The sequence below is a fragment of the Peromyscus californicus genome, unplaced genomic scaffold, assembly GCF_007827085.1.
Source record: "Peromyscus californicus insignis strain IS unplaced genomic scaffold, ASM782708v3 Scaffold_3__1_contigs__length_106647218, whole genome shotgun sequence".
NCBI classification, from domain to species: Eukaryota; Metazoa; Chordata; class Mammalia; order Rodentia; family Cricetidae; genus Peromyscus; species Peromyscus californicus.
Genome location: NW_026294551.1, coordinates 34298582 through 34309674, shown reverse-complemented (window position 1 = coordinate 34309674; position 11093 = coordinate 34298582).

Below are 11093 nucleotides of genomic sequence, written 5' to 3'. Positions count from 1 at the left end.
ACACCTTACAGAAAGCTTTAACAGTTGGGCGGTGACAGCACACACCGTTAATCCCAGCACTCAGGAGGCAGAAGCAGGCGGATCTCTGTGAGTTTGAGGCCAGCCTGGTCTACAGAGTGAGATCCAGGACAGGCACCAAAGCTACACAGAGAAACCTTGTCTCAAAAAAACAAAATAGCTGGGCGGTGGTGGCGCACGCCTTTAATCCCAGCACTCGGGAGGCAGAAGCAGGCGGATCTCTGTGAGTTCGAGGCCAGCCTGGACTACCAAGTGAGTTCCAGGAAAGGCGCAAAGCTACACAGAGAAACCCTGTCTCGAAAAACCAAAAAATAAATAAATAAATAAATAAATAAATAAATAAATACATAAATACATAAATAAATAAATACATAAAAAGAAATCTTTAACAGAGTTTTATAAGGGATTAATTATTTCACTGACTTTAACTGACCCCAACTGACTCAGACAACAAACAGTACTACAAACATCATTGTTTATTAAGCAATGTATGTATGTTGCTGTGGTAGTTTGAATAGGTATGGCCCCCATAGACTGTTTGAATGCTTGGCCCATATAGAGTGGCTCTGTTAGGAGGCGTGGCTTTCTTGGAGTAGGTGTGGCCTTGCTGGAGAAAGTATGTCACTGTGGGGGCAGGCTTTGAGGTCCCATATGCTCAAGATATGCCCAGTGCAATACACAGTCTCTTTCTGCTGTCTGTGGATCAAGATGTGGAACTCCCAGTTCCTTCTCCAGCACCATGTCTGCCTGCATGCCACCATGTCCCACCATAGTGATAATGGATTAAACCTCTGAAACTATAAGCTAGTCTCAAATAAGTTTTCCTTATGAGTTGCCATGGTCATGGTGTCTCTTCACAGCCATAGAAACCCTAACTAAGGTAAAAGTTGGCACTAGGGACTAGGGTATTGCTGTTATAGGCTAGACTGTGTTTTTGTTTGGAGGAATATGGACTTTGTGACTATGCGTTAGACAAGCGTTGGATGCTTTAAGTGGGACTTAATGGGCCATCCTAGTAGGAGCCTGGAAGACAGTGGTGCTGGGGGGATTTGAACTGTGGGAGCTGGCTCAAGAGGAAAAGGTTAGTTAGACTAGAGACCAGTCTTGTGATATTTTGGTGAAGAATGTGGTTGCTTTTTGCCCTTGTCCAAAAAGTCTGCTTGAGGCCAAAGTGAAGAGTTTTGGATTAATTTCATTGTCAAAGGAAATCTCAAAACAGCCTAGTATTGACTCTGTCCTATGGTTATTAGTCGTCACTTTTTTTTTTTTTTTCGAGACAGGGTTTCTCTGTAGTTTTGCGCCTTTCCTGGAACTCACTTTGTAGACCAGGCTGGCTTCGAACTCACAGAGATCCTCCTGCCTCTGCCTCCCAAGTGCTGGGATTAAAGGCGTGCGCCACCACCGACCAGCTAGTCGTCACTCTTATGCAGATCCTGTGGAGGCCCACAAAAGTTTCCTAGTGAGATCTGAGCTTGATTTACCCAGCAGAGCTGCATTAGAGGATTGCTTGAGCATGTGCGTGGTTACTAGATGATTGGAAGGGTCTATACTTGGCTGACTTAGGGGGAGGTCTTTTGCTCCACCCCTTGGCATTTCTATAAATAGCCCTTTAGAAGAGATAGGAGGGGCCAATAGATAAGGATCCAGCCCCCCCCCGACTATCCTGTGTTTGTTTTTCTCCCCTCTATCCTTCTATCTAATATCTCTTATCCCTCTCTCCTCAAGAGTTCCCTGGGGAAAATGTGGGAGCAGGTCTCCCAGCTGAGCTCCCACAAGATCTATAATGAAAAGGAGCAAGCTGAGCAGGAAAAAATACAAAATGTACGATTTGAGGAGAAAAGGGACACCAGGAAGTGGAATGGAACTAAGTCCTGTGTTCAAGGAGATAAACAAATTAAGGAATGGAATAAAGGGAGTCATGACCTCAGAGCAAGACCCCACCCAGCTAAGTTTCCAACTTGTGAAAAGAAATAAAAGAACAGTTTAGGTCCAGGTATAGTGGTACATGCTTTTAATCGCAGCACTCAGGAGACAGAGGCATGCAGATCTCTGAGTTCAAGGTCAGCCTGGTCTTCAGATTGAGTTTCAGGACAACCAGGCTTAGGCAGTGAAAGAAACCATTGAAAACAAAAAGCTGGTGAAGATATAATTGAACAAGGGGGCCACGTTTCAGCCCCAGCAAGCAGCAGAACTTGACAGCTTTGACCATGGTTATGACTTTAGAGTCAAGGATACAAGAAAGGGGTTTTGGAATCTCCCTCCAAGACTAAGGAAAGCCATTGAGGCCAGGCATGTGTCAGGAGTGTCTCGGCATGGAGGCTTAGAGATGCCATTGTGTGAAGCTGTGAAGGTGAAGCCTGGATTGCCTTGGAGCCCCCAAGATTGTTGGAGATGCCAGAGTCTTGGAATACTTGCCGAGAAGAGCTGCTAACAGGGAGTGGAACCAGCCCAAGAGAAAGAAGTGTGTTGCAGTCAACAAAGCTGAGATGAGTTGGAGACCTGAAGAGCGCTTTGACATCAGACATGAAGATGAAGAGTTTGGAGTTTGCCTTGCTGGTTTTTGGTCTTTCTTTGGTCCAGCATTTCCTCACTATGCTCCCTTTCCTCCATTTTGGAATGGTAATGTACATCCTGTACCATTATATGTTGAAAGTATGTGATCTGCCTTTTGATTTTGATTTTACAGGGGATTACAGTTAAGAGAGTACATGAATCTCAGAAGAGACTTTTAAATTTGAGCTTTTTTTTTTTTTTCGTTTTTTCAAGACAGGGTTTCTCTGTGTAGTTTTGGTGCCTGTCCTGGATCTTGCTCTCTAGCCAGGCTGGCCTCAAACTCACAGAGATCTGCTTGGCTCTGCCTCCCAAGTGCTGTGATTAAAGGTGTGTGCCACTACCACCTGGCTGAAATCTGAACTTTTAAACATTGTCAAGACTATGATAGATTACGGAGGCTGGAGAGATGGCTCAGAGGGCACTGGCTGCTCTTCGAAAGGTCCCGAGTTCAATTCCCAGCAACCACATGGTGACTCACAACCATCTGTAATGAGATCTGGTGCCCTCTTCTAGCATGCAGGCATATATGCAGGCAGAACACTGTATATATAATAAATAAATAAATCTTTTTTTAAAAAGACTATGATAGATTACGAGGACTTTTGAAGTTGGACTAAATGCATTTTGCATTATGTTATGACTACAGCCTATGGGGGTCAGGGAGTGGAATGTGGTGGTTTGAATATATATGGTCCCCATAGACTCATGTGTCTGAATGCGTGGCCAATAGGGAGTGACACTATTAGTGGCCTTGTTGGATTAGGTGTGACCTTGTTGGAGGAAGTGTGTCACTGAGAGGGCCTGCTTTGAGGTCTCCTATGTTCAAGCCATGCCCAGTGTGTCATACAGTCTTTGGCTGTCTGCAGATCAAGACAGAGAACTCTCAGCTCCTTCCCCAGCACCATGCCGGCCTGCATGCTGCCATGTCTTGCCATGGTGATAAGGGATTAAACCTCTGAAACTGTAAGCCAGTCCCAATTAAATGTTTTCCTTATAAGAGTTGTTATGGTCATGGTGTCTCTTCACAGCAATAGAGACCCCAACTAAGACAGTTGCTTTTAACATTTATGGTGAATGTTCATTTATAAAATTGTTTTTGACCTATATTTGCTAATTGCAGTGAAGGATTATCATAACACACAGAAACACACATGCATTACTCAGGAGAATGGAAGAGTACATAACTTAAGATTACAGCTATGCTTTAGCTTAGCTTGTAAAAGGTGATTACACAGGAAATCTAAGGCAAGTAAGGTTGGTTGTTACCTTGTTTGCTTAAAGGCAGGTTAAACAGACTGAGTACATGGTAGGATAGCAGTCTTAAGTGTTAGGTGATTCAAGTGTATTATTAACTCTGGCTGTGAGGTCCATCAAAAGTTCCAGGCTCTTAGAATGTAAGAGATATTTTTACCATAATGCATTGCCATACCGTAAGAGTCAGTTCTCTGCTTCCACTCTGTGGGGTGGGTCCCAGGGATTGAGCACCGGTTGTGAGGCTTGGTGGCATGCAAGAGCCAGCTGAGCCGTCTTGCTGATCTTACTTTATTATAATGGCCTATGCAGACTAACTCCCCAGATCTCATGAAGACCCACATAAACGGTTAACCAGTACCTCATGTTGATTTATCTCTATTCATGTGAGTTTACTTTTGATTTCCTGAGTAGATCTTGGCTGATCCAGACACTATGAGAGAAGCAGGAAGAGATGGTACCTACCAGTCAAGCTGGCCTCTTTGGAAAATGGAAGCCCAGGTGTCAGCAGGAAGGCTCCACCAAGATGCTCCAGTCCTCATCAGGGACAGGAGCACAGAGAAAAGATTGCTGCTGAAGCATCAGAAATGGACCACCACACTCAGATGGTCAAAGCTGGTGGCTGGATGTAAGACTTTCAAGACATCAATCCCACGGATGGGGCTATGTTCCTTCTGCTTCCTTTACATGGACCATGCAGGCATTTCTCCACAAACTTAACTGGCTCACATCCTATTCCTCCATATATGTAGTACTACTGCTTGTGCTCTTATCCCCCCTTGTCTTGTGTGGTCCAGGACAGGGCACAGTCCTCTCGATGAATTACGCCTTCTCTGCCCAGGGTCTCTGAGTAATAAATCTTGGATGGTATTCCCTACTGTGGTGACACACTGAATTTGAGTCCTTTACCTGAAGAGCCAGAGAACCACCTGAGACAGGGTATTTCCCTGGAAACAGAAAGCCAGGTCCCCAGTGCCAAAACGATGACCAGGATGGTGTAAATTGTCTATGCGGAAGGCAAGAGGCCATTATAAACAAATTTCTCATGGGAAGGACTCTCTCCTTTGTCACAGGTTAGACCTCTAAGCATTAGGCCCCTCTACAGGTGACAGTACCCTCTGAAAGGCACACTGTGAACAGCCACATCCAGGTCACCTTTTTCCCTGATAGGCCCAAATAGCTCTTTGCTCTGGTACTATGCCATGTGGGTTGGTTTCTAACTCAAAATCCCTCAAGGACTCACGTACTGGGAATACAGGTATGCACGGCCATATCTGGCTTTGCTCGAGGACTCCCTGACTCAAGCTTTTCATTCGCAACATTCACAAAGCTCTCACTATGGGCTTTCTCTGAGGCCTTTCGTACGCTATCTCTCTCAGTGCCTTGGCCTTCTCATATGTTGAGGGAAGAAAAAGGGAATAATCTCAATGGTTTCCTTGACTATAAGCTGTTGTGATTTGACGACTTTCTTCAACAAAAGCAAAGGGGTTCATTTACTATCCCCTCCCTCCAAATATTTCATATTCTGTGCTCTGCTTTTGAGTTGACATAACTATAGCACATGAATTTGGTACAAATTCACTGCACAGGGTATTCATTGTTCCTAAGCATTGACCCAGGACTCCCTATAACAGAGAATATGTACACTGGTTAGGACGAGGGGCAAGACAAGCATCCGGATGTGTGTGGCCCTGGCATTAACTCATCAATCAAGTCTGAGTGTGCATGGAATCGAGGAGCTGGGATTATAAGGAAGTGGTAAGTATGATGAACTACCTTGATCTGCCAGCCCCTCCAGGACTGTAAGAATTTGTGATGGTCCCAATGTGGATGTACTTTGAATAGTTTTAATTTTATTTGTATTTAGCCTTCCCCCAAAAGGTATTTTACCTTGGGATTGGAGAGATGGCTCAGTGGTTGAGAGCACTGGCTGCTCTTCTGGAGGACCCAGGAACTCCCAGCACCCCACATGATGGTTCACAATCATCTGTAACTCCAATCTTAGGGATCTTACACCTTCTTCTGGCAGGGTTCCAGGCACACATGTGGTACACAAAACACACTTGTGGGCAAAACACTCATTCACGTAAAAATACATAAAATGAAAATTAAATGTAAAAAAAAATGAAGGTTAAGTTGCCCTTTTCATTATTGAAAAGGTGTTTCCTGCAGATAGAACAAGCATGAAGCTTAGAAAGGATTTCATCGCCTTTGGAACAGACACTGTAACTTTCAAGAGGAGGGAAACACCATCCTGGTTCAGATCACCAGTAATCATGGCACATCTATCAGCCATTACACTTTGGGTCTGGTTTTGTTTTCTCTGTGTCTTGTCAACATTCACATGCAACCCATAGTAGGAATATATCGGAAGTGGAACTAGTCAACAACACAGTAAAAATCCTAACTAAAAGTCTGTATTTGTTAGCAATAACCACACAGACTCCCCTGTATCTATAGAACCAAAATGAACACTATTTTTATGACCTGATATGCCCAGGGAGCCTCGTGTGAAAGGTGTCGGCTCCTGTGCTGGGTTGATGACTGAATGAGGAGTCGGGAGAGCAACTGTATTTATATTTGGGAGTGATGGTTTCAATGAGAAGTCCTGCATAGTTTTGGGCATTTGATTATTTGATCCCCAGGTGGCAGCGCTGTTTAGGGAGTCTCAGGAGATGTTAGAGGAGGTACAGGTACTTTGGGCGGCCTTTGAGTGACTTGAGCCACTCCCAGCTCACTCCGCTTTGTCCTTGCCTTTTGGAGATGTGAGGTGCTTCAGCCACCGTGCCTGCTTGCTGCCACGCTTCCCCCGCCATGATGGCGATGGACTCCTATCCCCCTGGAACCATAAGCCCAAATAAACCCTTCCTTCATTAAGTTGTCCTGGTCATGGTGTTTTATCACAGCAATAGAAAAGTAACGGACACAGATGGCATATCACAAGACCTGGGTCCCAAAAGGCCATGATCTAAGAGTGCCTGCTTCCTTAGCATTTGGTATGAAATGGGAGGACAACTCCTCGGGTGTTTGGCAAACTTAATCTAGATAAGAGAGTCTTTCCCATTTAAAAGAGGGATAGTTTTGTCAACTTGACACAATTTAAAATCACCTAGGGAGTCTCAATTATTGTCTAGATCAGGTTGGCTTATGCTATAAGGGATTGTATTGATTATGTTAACTGATATGTGAAAACCAAGCCCACTGTGGGCAATATCATTCCCTGGGCTCGGGTGATGAAAATGAACAGAGTGTAAGCATGCTTGCATTCATGGCGCTCTGTTCCTGACTGTGGAGGTCACATGACCATCTCCCTCAAGATCCTGCCACTGTGGCTTCTCTGATACGATGGACTGTGAGCTTAAAACAACAAAATAACAACAACAACACCCTTTCTCCCCTATATTGCTTTTGTAGGGTATGTCATCACAGCGACAAAGGGAAACTATGACAGAGTGTTATGTCGGCTTATGTTATGGAAGAGACAGTGTTCGTAAGCCTTTGCATTTAAAGCCTGCATTAGTCTAAGAAGGTGAGGCGCCTGCAGGTTAGCACCACTCTTCCTATTTGATTTATTTTTATGTGAAAGGGTGTTTTGCCTCCATATGTCTGTTCACCATGTGTGCCTGATGCTTCCAGAGGCCAATGTCAGAAACCCCAAAACTGGAGTCATAGATATTTGTAACCTGGCATGTGGGTGCTGGGAGTCAAACTCTGGTACCCTAGAAAAGCAGCCTGTGCTCTTATCCCACTTAGATATCTTTCTGGCTCTAGTAATTTTGTTTTTTAAAGAAAAAGGTAGACAGAACAAGGACAAACTCCACAGACTGCTATAATCATCACATGAAGCTTTTCTCTTCTCCCATGGACTGCTCCCAAACTCCCTTTAAAGATGCTAACTTAAAATGAATTTTATTTCTGAATATAGGAAAATCATGCTTTTATTACTTAAAGAAATTGCATGCGTGACCACACATTTTGCATATGGCAGCCAGAGGGTGGCCTGTGGGAGGCAGGTCTTTCCACATGGGTCCCAGGGATTCCACTTGTCATCAAGCCTGGCAGCAGCAGGTAGGTACCTTTAATGCTGTGCCATCTCGCCAGCCCCATGCTTCTTTGGGAGATCTAGAAATAACAAGTAAAGCCAGCATCCTTTTTGGCAACCTATCCCAACCCTCCCATTTAATCTATTAAGATGGAATCACCATTACTGAAATGGGAGGATTCTCTCCTCCCCTTCTTTCAAAAGGGCTTTGCTCTATAGCCCAAAGGGGCTTCCTGCTTCAGCCTCCTGAGTGCCAAGATTACAGGTGTGTGCCACCACATCTGGCTAGAGCACCAGCCCTCTTTTAAAGAATATTTTTCTACTCCTAATTTAAAAAAAAAATCTCATCTATGTATGCTTACGTTTTAAAGTCAACAAACACTGAATTTATACATTTTAGTGAACGAATCAGTTTCTTTGTATCCCCTCACTCTATCCTACTTCCACATTTCAGGCTTTTCACCCCTCCATACCCCCACCTTGGTGATTCATGGACAAGTTTAACCCCCCCCCAAGTAAACATGACGTGATCTACATACGCGGGCCACAGGCATGCATATGTAGTTTTGTCAGTTTGCTTTGCCACAAAACTGTAACATCTATTATTTTACTAGCTACTTTGCTTTATTCAAGTGTATGCCATACATTCTGTAAAGCCGTCCGATAGGAGTCCAGAGTCACTGCTTAATGGCCATTTTATTTTCTGTTTGAGTGGGCCTGGCTTTCTTCAACCACTTCTCTAGTGTTGAAGATACAACCGTTATTATAGAGCATACATATTTTTCAATAAAACTTACCTGTAATCATTTTCCAATCACTATCACTCGTTTTTATTACTGGAGAAAGGCTACTAATTTTTTTGTGTATTTATTTTGTATCCAGTCACCTTACTTTTTACATTAACCAGTCGTCATCTTTATGTATTTGGTTTACTAGAGTCTCTCCAAACCTCTGGGAGAATACGCGTGGGTTTGTTGCTTTTCTGATACTTACACATTTTATCGCCTTTGCGTTTGTGTGTGTGCACATGTGTTCATGTGGAGGCCAGAGGCTGACATTAGGTGACCTTCCTCAATTGTTCTCCATCTTAGTTTTTGAGACAGGGTCTCTCACTAGAACTGGCTGACTCTGTGAGATTGGCTAGCCAGTAAAGCCCTGGGGTTCTAGGTGTAAACTACCAAGCCTGCTTTTTTTTTTTTTTTTTTTTTTTTTTTTTGGTTTTTCGAGACAGGGTTTCTCCGTGTAGCTTTGCGCCTTTCCTGGGACTCACTTGGTAGCCCAGGCTGGCCTCGAACTCACAGAGATCCGCCTGGCTCTGCCTCCCGAGTGCTGGGATTAAAGGCGTGCGCCACCACCGCCCGGCCCAAGCCTGCTTTTTATGTGGGTGCTGGGACCAAACTCATATGCTTATGCTTGCGTGGAAAGCACTTAACCTATTTATCTGTCTCCTCAACTTACATTGCTTTTAGGAACTCCATGACAAGATTAAACATCAATAATAGGAGCAGCCCCTATACAATCCTTCCTTCCTTCTTTCCTTCCTCCCTCCCTCCTCAAGCGCTCCTCTTTTTGAGACAGGATCACCTGTACTCCAGGCGGGCTTCTCGCTTGCTATGTTGTGAAAGATGACCTTGAACTTCTGATCCTCCTGCCTCCACCTCCAGACTGCACATTACCACAGTCTTTTTATGTGGTGCTAAGGATCAAACTCAGGGCTTCTTGCATGCTGGGTAAGCAGTTGAGCTATAGCCCAGGCCCCATATTCTTATTTTAATTGAAATACCATTTAAGATATTCATTCATGTTGGATTTAGTAAATAGTCTCTGCTGTACTGTATGCAACTATTTTCATTTCCTATTTCTATGATGTTTTATTTATTTATTTGTTTGTTTTTTTGAGACAAGGTTTCTATGTGTAGCTTTGGAGCCTGCCCTGGAACTCACTCTGTAGACCAGGCTGGCCTCAGACTCACAGATCCCCCTGCCTCTGCCTCCTGAGTGCTGGGATTAAAGGCATGCACCATCACTGCCTGGCAATCTATGGTGTTTTAATTAGGAATCACTGCTGTAGTTTTCAAATACATTACTATGATGTCATTTTCTTTTACTTATATATAGTGACTTATATTAACAGATCCCTATTATTGACATGCCCTTGCATTCTTGGAAGAAGTTCTAATTGCTCTTATTATACCTTAACACACTCTGGTTTTACTTGTTAAAACCATATTTGGAATTTTTGTGTCTGAATTCCTAAGCCTACAGTTGCATCTTTTAAAAATCTTAGTTATGTACTAGGTTTTGACATCAGGACAATGTGTTCTCAAAACAGAAATACTTTCTGTATTTTTCTATCATCACAACCGAGTTTTGGCACTGAACTTATCAGTTAAATGAATCCATTTGTAATCTCTTTGGATCTAGTCAGTTTTTCCAGTATTAGGTCCTTTGACCACTCTTAGTGCTCTTTGTGGTCAGTTTATTCTAGTCTTCCACTTCTTAATGGGTTTGATCATTTGTTAGGACATTTTAAAATGCCTCTACATGTTTAATGTGTTGCTAGGGCTTGTCACCTTCTAGCATCCTTAAGATTGTGTCTTGCTGGGTGGTGGTGGCGCCTGCCTTTAATCCCAGCACTCGGAAGGCAGAGGCAGGCGGATCTTTGTGAGTTCGAGGCCAGCCTGGTCTACAGAACGAGATCCAGGAAAGGCGCAAAGCTACACAGAGAAACTCTGTCTCGAAAAAACAAAACAAAAAAACAACAACAAAATATTGTGTCTTGTCATTACATGATACCCTGTTGGGCACTTTTAGCCTTGAGCTCAACCTTCTCTGACATTCCTGTTCCTATTTAAATCTTACATTTGCTTATTTTCTCGGACTTTTACTTTTCAGCCTTCTGTGTGTTCTGCAAACATAGGAAATTTCCTCTGGCCACTCAGTAGGTGTAAGGTCACGGGGCAGTGACCTTTAAACACTGAGCATCAAAACTTCAAGCACAAGCAGGGGTGAAGCTGGGGCATCACTGCACCCCTGCTCACCCACTCTCTATTCAGGCTCCTGGGCAGGGGCTGGACCCGAGGATTCCTTTGAGTTGAGCAATGTGGGCGAGGAAGATGTTTGGATGGACTTTCTCAGGAGCCCGGTTCACTTCCCCTGCTTGGAACTCCTGGGATTCTGAAATCAGTTCTCATTAGCCTTCAGTCTTTGCAGGACACCAGGAATGATT